This window comes from Tupaia chinensis, unplaced genomic scaffold (genome assembly GCF_000334495.1).
Source record: "Tupaia chinensis unplaced genomic scaffold, TupChi_1.0 Scaffold000215_1, whole genome shotgun sequence".
Taxonomy (NCBI): Eukaryota; Metazoa; Chordata; class Mammalia; order Scandentia; family Tupaiidae; genus Tupaia; species Tupaia belangeri.
Window position 1 is genome coordinate 1,131,790 of NW_006159690.1, and position 12,381 is coordinate 1,144,170.

Below are 12,381 nucleotides of genomic sequence, written 5' to 3' on the forward strand. Positions count from 1 at the left end.
AAAAAAAAAATGAATGTGCCACGGTCCCAAACTTTAGGTTGCTCAAAATCACTTGGGATTATACAATACTTATTAAAACAGAGTGTTGTTTGAACCCATGCTCACGGTTCCTAATTCAGAAGATCTAGAGTGGAGTTGCATAAGTGATGCTGAGGTTGTTCCTCTAGGGGCCAGGGCTATCACAAGAAGTATCATTTGGGGATATAGTCTGGAGAACATGAAACTAGTTGAAATAATATTGAAATGTTGCAACTATTTTTTATCATTTGTAACCAATTTCATAACATTAGTATGCTAGTTTGTAAACATCTGCACATAATTTTTTCTTTTTTTACTTTTTTTATAGAGGGTTTTGCTATAGGGCGCATGCACTCTCCTCAAAACAATACTTGGAACACTGTACATTGTCACTAACTTAAGAATATCAAAATTCTAGGGGCTAGGGGGTGTGGTGGTTAAGGAGGCTGAATTTCCATATGGCTGACCATGGGTCAAGTCTCAGACCTAAAGGCCTTGTTTCTCACTCTCGTTCTCTCTCTCTATCTCTCTCTCTCTCTCTCTCTCTCTCTCTCTCTCTCTCTCTCTCTGTCCCTCTCTGGTCAAATTAAAGTAAATAAATGAATAAAGTTAAATGGAATAATTCTTGAAAGAAAAATTTTAAAAAATATTAACATTCTAGGCCAGAGACTGGACTGTAGCACAACAAAGCTCAGTGCTCTGTGAGGCTGACCCACATGAGAAGGTTTCAAGTTTGCCTCTGGAGACCTCCCTGAGCACACCAGGTGCTTAAGTGCCCGTGATTCAGGTTGTGAAGCTGAGGTGAATCACAGTGTAAGGACCTCGTTGGAAATGCCAAGCTCTGGCTCCCTCTCTCTTTCTGTAAATCTGTCTCTCTTGCTCATAAATCAATCAATAAATATTAAAAAAAAAAAACCTCGGCCAAACTGAATTAACAGAGATGTATCTTCATAGGCTGCATAGCCAGCTAAAACCGTACAGCCTAAAAAACTATTAACTTTAAGTTAACACCATCCCTCCACCTCACCGTAAAATAAAATTTGCACATATTATCTTGTAATAATAGTCCCTGGGACCAACAGATCATATGGACGTTAAGGTGGCTGCATCCTGCATGACTTACTGCCTGGTTGGAGTCCTGGACTTTGGAAGCTTGAAAGACATACTAAGCACATGTGTGTTTGTGCCCAAATCCTGAGAGGAGAATAGAGGAGGAGGGATTACAGTCTGTCCATCCTCCAGGGGCAGGGGAGTGTAATTTTTCACTTTTCCTCTGTGTCTGTGTCTCTCTCTGGTAGGTGTACATGCCCTATAGTTTGAAAAAAAAAAAAAAACTGTGACATTGCAATTTGATTACCATGTTGATGCTTCTTCAGTATTCTGGTTTGGTTTTCAGAAATATAATCTAAAGAAAACTGGAGAGTTAAAGGAAGCAACTTAATTTGATCTTATTGAAACTAAGACAGAATTAGCCGTTTCCCTACTGACTGCAAGAACATTGCTGCTCTTTGTACTTGTGTCATTTGTCACATAGATTTTGAACAGCTAAGTAAAATGCTTATGCTTTCCTGACTAATACTATCACAAAACCTAGTTTTGTGGTATCAATGGTTACCTTTGTTCTCTTTTATGATACAGAAACTAAAGAGAACAGAAATGTTTCCCTGTGAAAGCGAAGAAACAATGCATGATTTTGACTTGTATTGATGCATTCAAAAATTTACTTTCTTTTTTTTTTTTTTATTTTGGAATAGGGCATGTGCGCTCACCAGACAGAGAGAGACATAGAGACAGAAAGCGAGAAATCCCCCCCCCAGGGGGGGATGGTCATGCCGCAATCCCTTCTCCTCCATTCTCCTCTCAGGATCTTGGGTACGCACGCACACACGCCCGGCATGAGTTTTAAGCCACTGGGTCTGGGACGCAAACCGCGGTCGACTACATGGGAGTCCAGCGACATAGCCATTACACTAACTGCTGGTTCCCTTAGAATTATTTTATTCAACGTTATTTATTTATTTATTTAAATTTGACCAGAGAGGGATAGAGCAAGAGAGAGAGAAGAAAAGTGAGAAAGCAAGCTACCAGGTCCGGGACTCGAACCATGGTCAGCCATGTCAGAGTCCAGCACCCTTAACCACCACTCCACTGGCCGGCTCCTAAAAATTCACTTTCTTTTCTTACTGCCTCTTTATCTATCTTCTTATGGTCCAATATTACTTTATTTTTTGCAAACATAATCTGTGATCACAGGATTAGTAAATTGTCTAATTTTTTCATTTACAGACACAAAACTTTATTTTTAAACCAACTGTAAGTACCCAAAGATTAAAGTTCAAAAAACAAAAACAAAAGAGAACATAGACAACAGCCATAGTTGTCTATATGCTGTTCATTCTAGTGATCAAAGAGGAATTCTACTAAATGTCAGACAAAGGATGTCTCCCAATTAGAATCACTTTAAAGGGCTTTATTGTTGTTGCTGTCACTGTGGTAGGGGTTGTGGGCTTTTCTTGGAGGAACCCACATGTTACTGTCCCATTTAATGAGTCTCTGGTCTTACTGTCAAAACATTCCTTTTCGTAGAGGAAAAGACTAGTAATAAATATTTATGTATGGATTATTATCCAATTTTCCTTACTATCATCCCAGAAAGTCTCATTTCATATAAAAGTGAACTACTTATTGGACTAGTACCTGTCAGTGGTGACTCAGTAATGATTTACTGAATGATGAATACTTAAACTTCATCTCTATTTGTTACTCTCCCATCTCAGAAATGTATGACCTTAGAACAATATGGAGGTTCCTCAAAGATCTACAAATAGAACTACCATTTGATCCAGCAATCCCACTTCTGGGTATCTACCCAAAGGACAGGAGAAAGCTCATTCAGAAAAGTGCTTGCATGTCAATGTTTATTGCAGCATTATTCATAATTGCCAAGACATGGAATCAACCTAGATGTCCACAAACTAATGAATGGATTGGAAAAGTGTGGTATATATACTCTATGGAATACTACTCAGCCATAAAAAAATAACAAGACCCTGGCATTTGATAGAAAGTGGTCAGATATGGGGGAACCAGCAGTTAGCGTAATGGCTATGTCTCTGGACTCCCATGTAGTCGACCGTGGTTCACGTCCCGGACCCAGTGGCTTATAACTCACGCTGGGCGCGTGTGCATGCATGCCCTATAGTGAAAAAAACCCTCCCAAAAAAAAAAAAAAAAAAAAAGTGGTCAGATAAGGAGGATCTATTGTTGAGTGAAGTAAGCCAGGCTATGAAAGAAAGATATTGTATGTATCCACTTAATATATACCGACTATCTGCACTCTATGGTAGAGAGTGAAATATTAGAGTACATAAAAGCAGTGAAAGTACTTAGCGAGAATAAGATAGTGTAGAATGGGGGTGGGGGGTGAAGAGAAGAGGATAGAGAAAGATAGCAAGAGAACAAACAGAGAAGCAGGACGTTAGTGAGAAACAGATATGGCTTATTACCTGTTGATGATGACATGTATAGTATTCTCAACTGGATTGGTCTGAGAAATATTTCATGATGGGTAAAGTCTTTTCACAAGCAAAACGAGAAATGGTGATTGACTAGTTAAAAAAGTAATTGGAATACTAATAATAGTGATTAGGAAAAAGATTGAAAAGATATTGAATGATGAAGTGAGGATGTTAATGTCTCTGTATTGACTGACATGCATGGCATTCCCTTTTGAAAAAGCAATGAAATACACTGTAAAGTTATATGTAATCCAATGTAATATAATCAAGATTATGATGATAATAAACAAATAAATTTTAAAAAGCTAAAAGAAAAATTTTACCAAAGACTTTTAAATCGTTTTATTTATATATGACTTTAAAAATTCCCATTTTACTATCCAGTATAAAACATGACTTCTTTAAAAAAAAAAAAAAAAAAAAAGAAATGCATGACCTTGATTAATTAAATAAAGCCCACTGATTACTAGTTTGGAAACTAATTTAAATAAAGCTAGTAGGAAAGCTAACTCATCAGGCTTATGACATAGGCACTCAGGTATCCTAGAGATTTCTCTGGGTCAAGATTAAGTTACCCAGTTACCTATACAAACTGTTTCCACAGCCTAGCCCTAGAAAAATCTAGAAAATCAAGAAATCAGAGAGAGGGAACCAGCAGTTAGAATAATGGCCATGTCGTTGGACTCCCACATAGTCGACCGCGGTTCATGTCCCGGACCCGGTGGCTTAAAACTCACACCGGGTGCGTGTGCGTGCGTGCCCAAGATCCCAAGAGGAGCATGGAGGAGAAGGGATTGCGGCGTGGCCACCTCCCCTGGGGGTGATTTCTTGCTTTCTGTCTCTCTCTGTCTGTCTGGCAAGCGCATGTGCCCTATAACGGAAAACCTCTCCCCCCCAAAAAAAAAGAAAAAGAAAAGAAATCAGAGAGAGATCAGCACCCATGACACCCTGCACGCCATTCCTTTTGCATCTATTACTGGCTAACACTTGGGAAAGACTTCATTTTCCAGCTCGTTTCACTTTTCTTTGATCCTCTATGTTCTTAATGGCTGCTGGGATACCCTCTTGGTCACCCAGGAACTGCTGAAGCCCAACAGCATGCAGGTTTTCATTCAGTTCCAGAGAGTGGGGACTCCAGTAGGAAGAATAATGTTGATAATATCTTCATCTGAGATACCTTCCAGATGTTTCAGGAGTGCCCTACTGCCATTTCCATGAGCAGATATCAGCATGGTTTTGCCTTTTACCACTTCAGGAGCAATCCTTTCATCCAGTAGGAAGTAGTCTCTCTAGAACATCCTTTAAGCCTTCAGATTGTGACAGTTGGTCCAAGGATACGTCACATACTTTATACCTGAGTTGTTGAAATCTCCTGGTAGTAAGGATCAGACTCATCAATGGGAGGCGGGGTCACACCGCAGCTGCTTCTACAGAGTTTCACTTGTTCACCGTGATTCAAAGCCATTTTCTCCCAATTGAGACCCATCAAGTCTCCATAGTGATGCTCATTTAGATGCCAGGAGTTTTCCACAGGAACCCATTTCTGCCCCAGCTCTTCCAGGAGCAGCCAGGCTGTGTGGATGGATGGGTTAAAGATAGATGTGAAGACGAGATTAAACTCAAAGTTTAGTGCTTTGAGTTGCTTCCCACAGTTTCAAGCTTCCTCCATTCCTTCACTGTTAAGTTTCTGATCCACCCAGCTACAAAAGCAGTTCTCTTTATTCCAAGTACCTTCTCCATGTCTTAGTACAATACGTTTATACTTGGCCATACTGATGTGCTGAACTCCCCGGCGTTGCCAAATGGCTAATGTTCTAGGCCAGCGATACATCTGCAAAGAGGCCAATAGCAACCGCAGGGCCGTGGGACTGCTGAGCAGCTAGCACCTCTTAGGACTCCTAAATTGTCTAAATTTAATAAGAACTTAAATTTCAATACCAAATGTCTTTGTCACATAAAAATTCTGTAGAAATTCTACAGCATTCTTTAGAAAGCCGAGAACATGAAGAGCATAATCCTCAGTGGAAATTGTCACACATAAACATTAGGAAGGAAGATATTACCAGTGAAGCCTGCAGCAAAATTTTCTCTGGGATCTGAGGGCTCTATACTCTGGATCATTTCATTCCTAACATTTTCATGTACACTTAGTAACATTAACAGATAGTTCCACCTCTTAGCAAAACTTTGTGGGCAAAAGAACCTAACTTCTATTTCCCTGGTTAGGACAGAAACATTAAGAGTTTTTAATTTATGCACTAGAGAAAGAGAGAGAAAGAAAGTGAGAAAGTACTCCCCAGGGGATGGCCACACTGCAATCCCTTCTCCTCCAATTTCCTCTTGGGATTTTGAGTACACAGACACCTACACCTGGCATATTTTTCAAGCTGCTGAATCTGGGATTTGAACCACACGGTCAGCCCTGTGAAATCCAGTCACCTTAACCACCTGCCACTGGCTGCCCCCAACATTAAGAGATTTTGATTGTTACTCTCAAACCTTTTCCATTTAACTGTGTGATGGGCAATTTGGCCTTTGGTTCACAATATCAGGACCCTGCTAGATCTTTATTATGCCCTTCTGAGCCACACTCAGAGTTCTACTTACTCCATGCTGCTGGTTCCCAAGTATATCTGATCATGTCCTCTGGTGCACTGATCTGCCTACTATGGAATTAAATTAACCTTGATTTACCCTTAATAAGGGCTACTCTTATATGCCAAATAAATTTCATTTTGAATGTCAAATGGAGAATTTAAAATTTATTTTATCAGAGTCCCGCTTCTCAAAAATAAATAAATACATAAATAAATAAATAAATAAATTGGCTTTTCTTAATTTCACCACCAATATCCCTTTTATCAGGTTAAAATCTTAGAATCATTTTTACCTTTCAATTTTCTCCTTGTTCTTCTTTAATACTTTTCATCAGTAAGCAACTGATATTGTAAAAAATATGTATACTGGGTTGTCGAGAAAGTCATGATGTATTTTTGCCTAGAGAAATATATTATGACTTTTCTGATGACCTGATGTATACATGATTTATTTCTTCCATGAGCAAGAAAGACACAGAGACAGAGATACAGCACCTCCAATGGGGTCTTGATGCCATGATCCACACCCAACCTCAGTCAGTCCCTTATCATAGGCACCCAGGTGCCTGATCTACTCAGGGAGGTCTCCAGATGTGAACACAGAGCTTTTTAAATGTGGGTGAGCCTTGCAGAGTGTCACATTTCACTGCTGTGCCACCACCTGCTCCCCCCCCCCATTTTTTTAATCTTCTAGCTTCACCCTATTACAGGTATTCAGCATTTCCCATGTGTTTGCTATAGGGAATGTCACCGATCTAGTTTTGCATACTGCTTCCAGATGAATCTTTCATTAACAACAATAACAAAAAAGCCCCTCTTCTTCAAAATTCTGCTCGAAAAATGTCAGTGGTTCTTTCTTTTCTTTTTCTTTTTAAATTTTATCTACTATTACTATTCTTCAATCTGACAAGAGAGAGAGGGAAAGTGAGAAAACAAACCACCAGGTTCAGGACTCAAACCATGGTCTGCAGCCTTATGGGAGTCTGGTGCTTCAACCACCACACCACCTGCTGGCCCTGGGTTTTTCAGTTTCTTAGAGATAAAATGTAAAAATCTTATGATCTGAAGTTCTCTATGATCTTTTCAGATGTTCCATCATTTATTTTGGCTTTACTGGTATGGTTTGTACATCCACCCTCTCCCTCAAATTCATATGTTGAGAGTAAGAGGTTAAAAACTTGGGCTGGTTCCGTGGTACAACAGTAATGCACTGCTCGAGAGAAGCTGGATCCCACATGGTAACTGTAGTTTGAATCCCTGGCTCTATCAACCTGAAACATGTGCAGGAGCAAGTACCACTGGGCTAGAGGACTGGAGGAAAGTGATTGTGATGTGACCAGACCCAGTGGAGGGAGCTCGTCTCTCTCTCTCTCTCTTGCGTGCACGCGCACGCATACATACACTCAATCATATAAAGAGAAACAAACTTAATCAGATATTGCAGAAAGGTGAGGTCTTTGGGAAATTAAAATTGAAGTCTTTAGGGTAGAGCTCTTATGATTGAATCCTGGTGTGTTTATAAGGAGAGGAAATGAGTCAGACAATGAGACTCATGGATACAGACTCTGCCCTCATGATGTGATGTCTCAGGAATCTGTAGGAACCCTACCAGATGTGCACCCTGGACCTCCAAACCATAAGCTGAATAATCCTGTATTCTCTTAAATTATCCAGACTCAGGTATTTTCTGGTATTAGTGATGGAATGGACCAGAGCACTTTATGTATGTATGTATGTATTATGTATGTATTATGTGTGTATGTATGTATGTATTGGATACCAAAGGAGAAAGCACAGCACACCCCATTTGGACATGGTCATGCTGCTATCCCTTCTCCATCCTGTCAGGATTTGGGATATGCACACTTATGTGCCTGGTGTGTTTTTCTTTTGTACATTGAGAGAGAGAAATAGTGAGAAAGCAAGTCACCAGGTGTGGGACTTGAACTGTAGTTGGCTAAGTGAAGTCCTGTACCTTAACCACCATGCCACTTGCTGGCCCCAGCATGGTGTGTTTTTCAAGCAACCAGGGCTAGGACTGGAACCATAAAGTTGGCCCTATGGGATCCAGCTCCCTTAACCAGCAGGCCACGGAGCTGACACAAGAATAGTCACTTCATTTAATACTACTCGTGGCTCTCTCCTTGCTGTTACCAGGATCTGCACTATTCAGTCCCTTCTATGTGATGCTTGGGTTACTATTTATGTGCCAGGTATATGCTATTCATGATATCCCTTCAAAACTACCATACTGAGGCTGGATGGTAGTATAGGGGTTCCAGGTTCCTGAAACCTCCTTGAGCACACTGGCATGCTGAGGCTAGGGGCAGATTGTGGTGTCACAACCCTGAAGGGGTTGCTGTCTTTTTCTCTTTCTACTTCTCTCTCCCTCATGGAGGAATAAATAAATAAACTTCAAACAAATTAAAAAAAAAAATAGGCCAACCAGTGGAGTGGTGCTTAAGGGACTGGATCCCACATGGCCTCACCCAGTTAGAGTTCTAGATCTGACACTTTGAAAAACATGCAGGGCACATGTGTGTGCATGCCCAAAAATCCCAAAAGAAGGAAGAAATGGAGGAGAAGGAATTGAGGCATGACCATTACCCATAAGGTTGCTTTCTCATTTTCTCTCTCTGTGTTTCTCTCTAGCAAATGCACATGCCCTCTGCCGAAAGTTAAAAAAGACAAAAAGAAAAAAGCTACCATACGATGTGAACACTGTGACCGTTTCACTAATGAGAATTGGAGAGGTTAAGTAAATTGCCAAATCAAACATTTTAGAAAATGGTAGAGTCAGGATGTAAACTCATATTTTTCTGACTTCAGAGCTAATTTCCTTAAAAATGAAATTCATCTTCATTATTCTTTTTTTTTCAAAGACTTATTTTAGTTAACTTTATTTATTTATTTAAATTTGACTAGAGAGGGACAGAGTGAGAGAGAGAAAAAGAGGAAAAGTGAGAAAGCAATTCGCCAGGTCCGGGACTTGAACCAACAGCCAGCCATGTAGGAGTCCAGCACCCTTAACCACCACGCCACCTGCTGACCCCCATCTTCATTATTCTATAGGACATTCCTGATGATTCTCAGAAGTAAATATTTTTTAACATGGAATAAGCTCCTTAAAAAACTGTATTGGGGGACTAGTAGATGGCATGGTGGTTAAGGCACTGGATACTCCCAGATGGTCAACCACAGTTCTGGACCTGGCAGCTTGCTTTCTAATTTTTTCTTTCTCTCTTTCTCTCTGTGTGTGTCTCTCTCTGGTCAAATTAAAATAAATGAATGAATAAATAAAAAATAATTCTTTTTTTAAAAAGACTATTGAATAAATTTTTTAAAATTAAAAATTCTGGGACCAGCAGTTAACATAATGTCTATGTCACTGAACTGAAAACTGGTGGCTTTTTTTCTCACTTTATCTCTCTCTGTGTGTCTGCCTGTCTCTTTCTGGTGAACAAATGTACCCTATAGCAAATTTTAAAAATAATAATAATACATAAAATAAATAATTATTTTAAAAAATAAAAACATAAAAATGGGGAGCAAAGGGAGTCAGCAGATGGTGTGGTGGTTAAAGCACTGGACTCCCACATGACTGACTGTGGTTTAAGTCCTAGACCTGATGGCTTGCTCTCTTTTTCTCTTTCTCTGGTCACATTAAAAAATAATAATAGGGACCAGCAGTTGGCATAATGGCTATGTTGCTGGACTCCCATGTAGTCAACTGCAGTTCGAGTCTCGGATCCAGGGACTTAAACTCATGCTAGGCGCATGTCCGTGTGTGCCCAAGATCCTGAGAGGAGAATGGAGGAAAAGGGATTGTGGCATGGCCATCCCTACTCCCCCCACCACCCCCCCATGGTGACTTCTCACTTTCTGTCTCTCTGTCATCCTGGCAAGCGCATGCATCCTATAGCAAAAAATCTCTCAAAAACAATAATAATATTTGGGGAGACTAGCAGGTGGTGTGGTGGTGAAGGCGCTGGACACTCCCACATGGCTGACCATGGTTCAAGTCCCGAACCTGGTGGCTTGCTTTCTTGCTTTCTCTCTTTCTCTCTCTCTGGTCAAATTAAGCAATAAGTAAATAAATAAAGTTAAAGAAAATAATTCTTAAAAAATAATAAAATTAGCATTCTGAGATGGCTACTGATCTTGAGCTGTGAAGGGAGTGCTATACCAAGAAAACTAAGTACAGACACACAGAAATAAGAGTTCAAGAACAACTAAGAAAATGGCCAACTTAATGGTAGGGACAAGTCTGGAGTTGAATGTTATTTTCCAGAATTTAAATGGGAAGATTGGATCACAACAGAAGATAGATTAAGTACAGGAGACTGAACTGGTGAAATGGAATCTTATGACTTTTGACTAAAACAATACTGATTTTCTATGCTTTGTTTTCCTGATTTAAGAATTCTTTTCAGAGGCAAATAGGGAGGTCAGAGAAGTTTAGAGCGTAAGATGGACTCAATCCACCATGTTGGCTTTAAACATAAAAAAAGGCTAAGGAATTCAAACGACTTTCTGAGAACCATTCTTAGCTCACAGCCCACAAGGAAACAGAGACCTTGGTTTTATAATTACATGGAACTGAATTCTGCCAACAACTGAATGAGTTTGGACATGGACTGAGCTTCCAGGTCTTGTTGATACTGTCTTCACAGTTTCTGTTCTCCTTCTACCTTCAAAACCACTCAAGGGATGGGCCGGGAGGAAGTTCTCCAGGGACACCAACTGAAATGGAAAGTAAACAATGTGGGGAACGCTAGCGTGATGGAGGGAATATTCAATAATAATATTCTCCAGAAGACACATATGAACATAGTTGGAAGGAATGCTTGAAAAAGACATGAGAGGTGTGAGCATGTGCTAAGTTTTCTTCACAAGATGGTGACTGGAAATGTTTTGTGTAACTTCTGCCTCACCTGCTAAAGGGGAATGAATTGTCAGGACTTATTCTCTTACTTGTGGTCTGAAACGTGAACTTGCCTGAGCCTGAATTTGACCATGGAGAAGAAATACTTTAAAGGATAATGGAATAATAAAATGAAAGGAGCCTGGTTTCTAGAATGACCTCATGAAGTAAGTTGCCCATTAGACAGATAAACAATTACATGAGAAAGATATCAAAAAAAAAAAAGAACTTTTTTTTTGTCTTGAGCTGCTGATAGGTTCATGTACCTCTTATTTGAACAGAATCCTAAGCTGTTTCTTGGCTTTAAGTTGTAATCAAAACTCTCTTAGCATTTTCTCTTATCTTAATTTATTAAAGCCAAAGCTTCTTTTCTTGAAATGAAAAATTATATTAAAAAAATACCTATCTAATGACCGCATTAAGCAATACAGCATCAGCGAGGTGCTACTTTATAGTATATTGATTCTACTCAGAGTTTCATGCCTAAAGTCAGACATGTGTTCACAGATATGTACATATCAGCTGAACTTGCTATTGAACGTAGTTAGATTAAGGGACCAAAGGGTGCTGTGGTGGTTAAGGTGCTGGACATCCCACATAGCCAACCACAGTTCAAGTCCCAGACATGGTGGCTTGCTTTTTCACCTTATCTCTCTGTCTCTATCTCAGTATCTCTCTGATCAAATTAAAAATAAATGAATAAACAAAGTAAAAGAAACAATTCTTTTTTTAAAAAAAAAAGAAAGTGGTTAGATTAATTAAGATATTCTGTGAATCAATAAAGTGTGGGGAAAACAAAAGCAAGAAAAGAATGGAAAGCAACTGTAGACACCAGAGACAGCGTGGGAGGAGGGTAGAAAATGGCAGAGGGTGAGAAATAGGGGGAAAACTATATGTATACAGATATATATATGTGAAACAAAAAATGGAAAATCATTTGTCGATTATAACAAGTATGATTAAGCCACTATGCAGTGTATTCTGGATGGAAAATCACATTTTGTATGCTGTGATGATGCTCAGTGAATGAATGTAAAATAAATTAACTTAAAAATAATTTTTTTTTCTTTAAAAAAGGGAGAGTAAATAGGTTAACTGTAGTGAAGATGGGTATTTGCTGAGGCAGACAGGGAGGCAGCTTCTCTTAAGAGGTGGGACTTGAGTCTGTCTTTGGAGGAAGGAGAGGGCTCCAGAATATTCTAGGCAGGGCAAGTATGGGTAACCAACAGAAAAACATCATGGGGTGACCCCACAGACATGGAATAAGAGTTTGAGCAGACAGAGCTGAGGTACAAGATTAGGTTGAACAGTCAGTGAGGATGAA

The 12,381-nt window shown here is 39.6% G+C and overlaps 1 pseudogene; it reads right to left on the reverse strand.

Moving 5' to 3' along the window:
* Window positions 1-4,535: 4,535 nt before the first annotated feature.
* On the reverse strand, window positions 4,536-5,307 carry LOC102475878 (bisphosphoglycerate mutase pseudogene; annotated as a pseudogene).
* Between the last annotated feature and the right edge of the window lie 7,074 nt (window positions 5,308-12,381).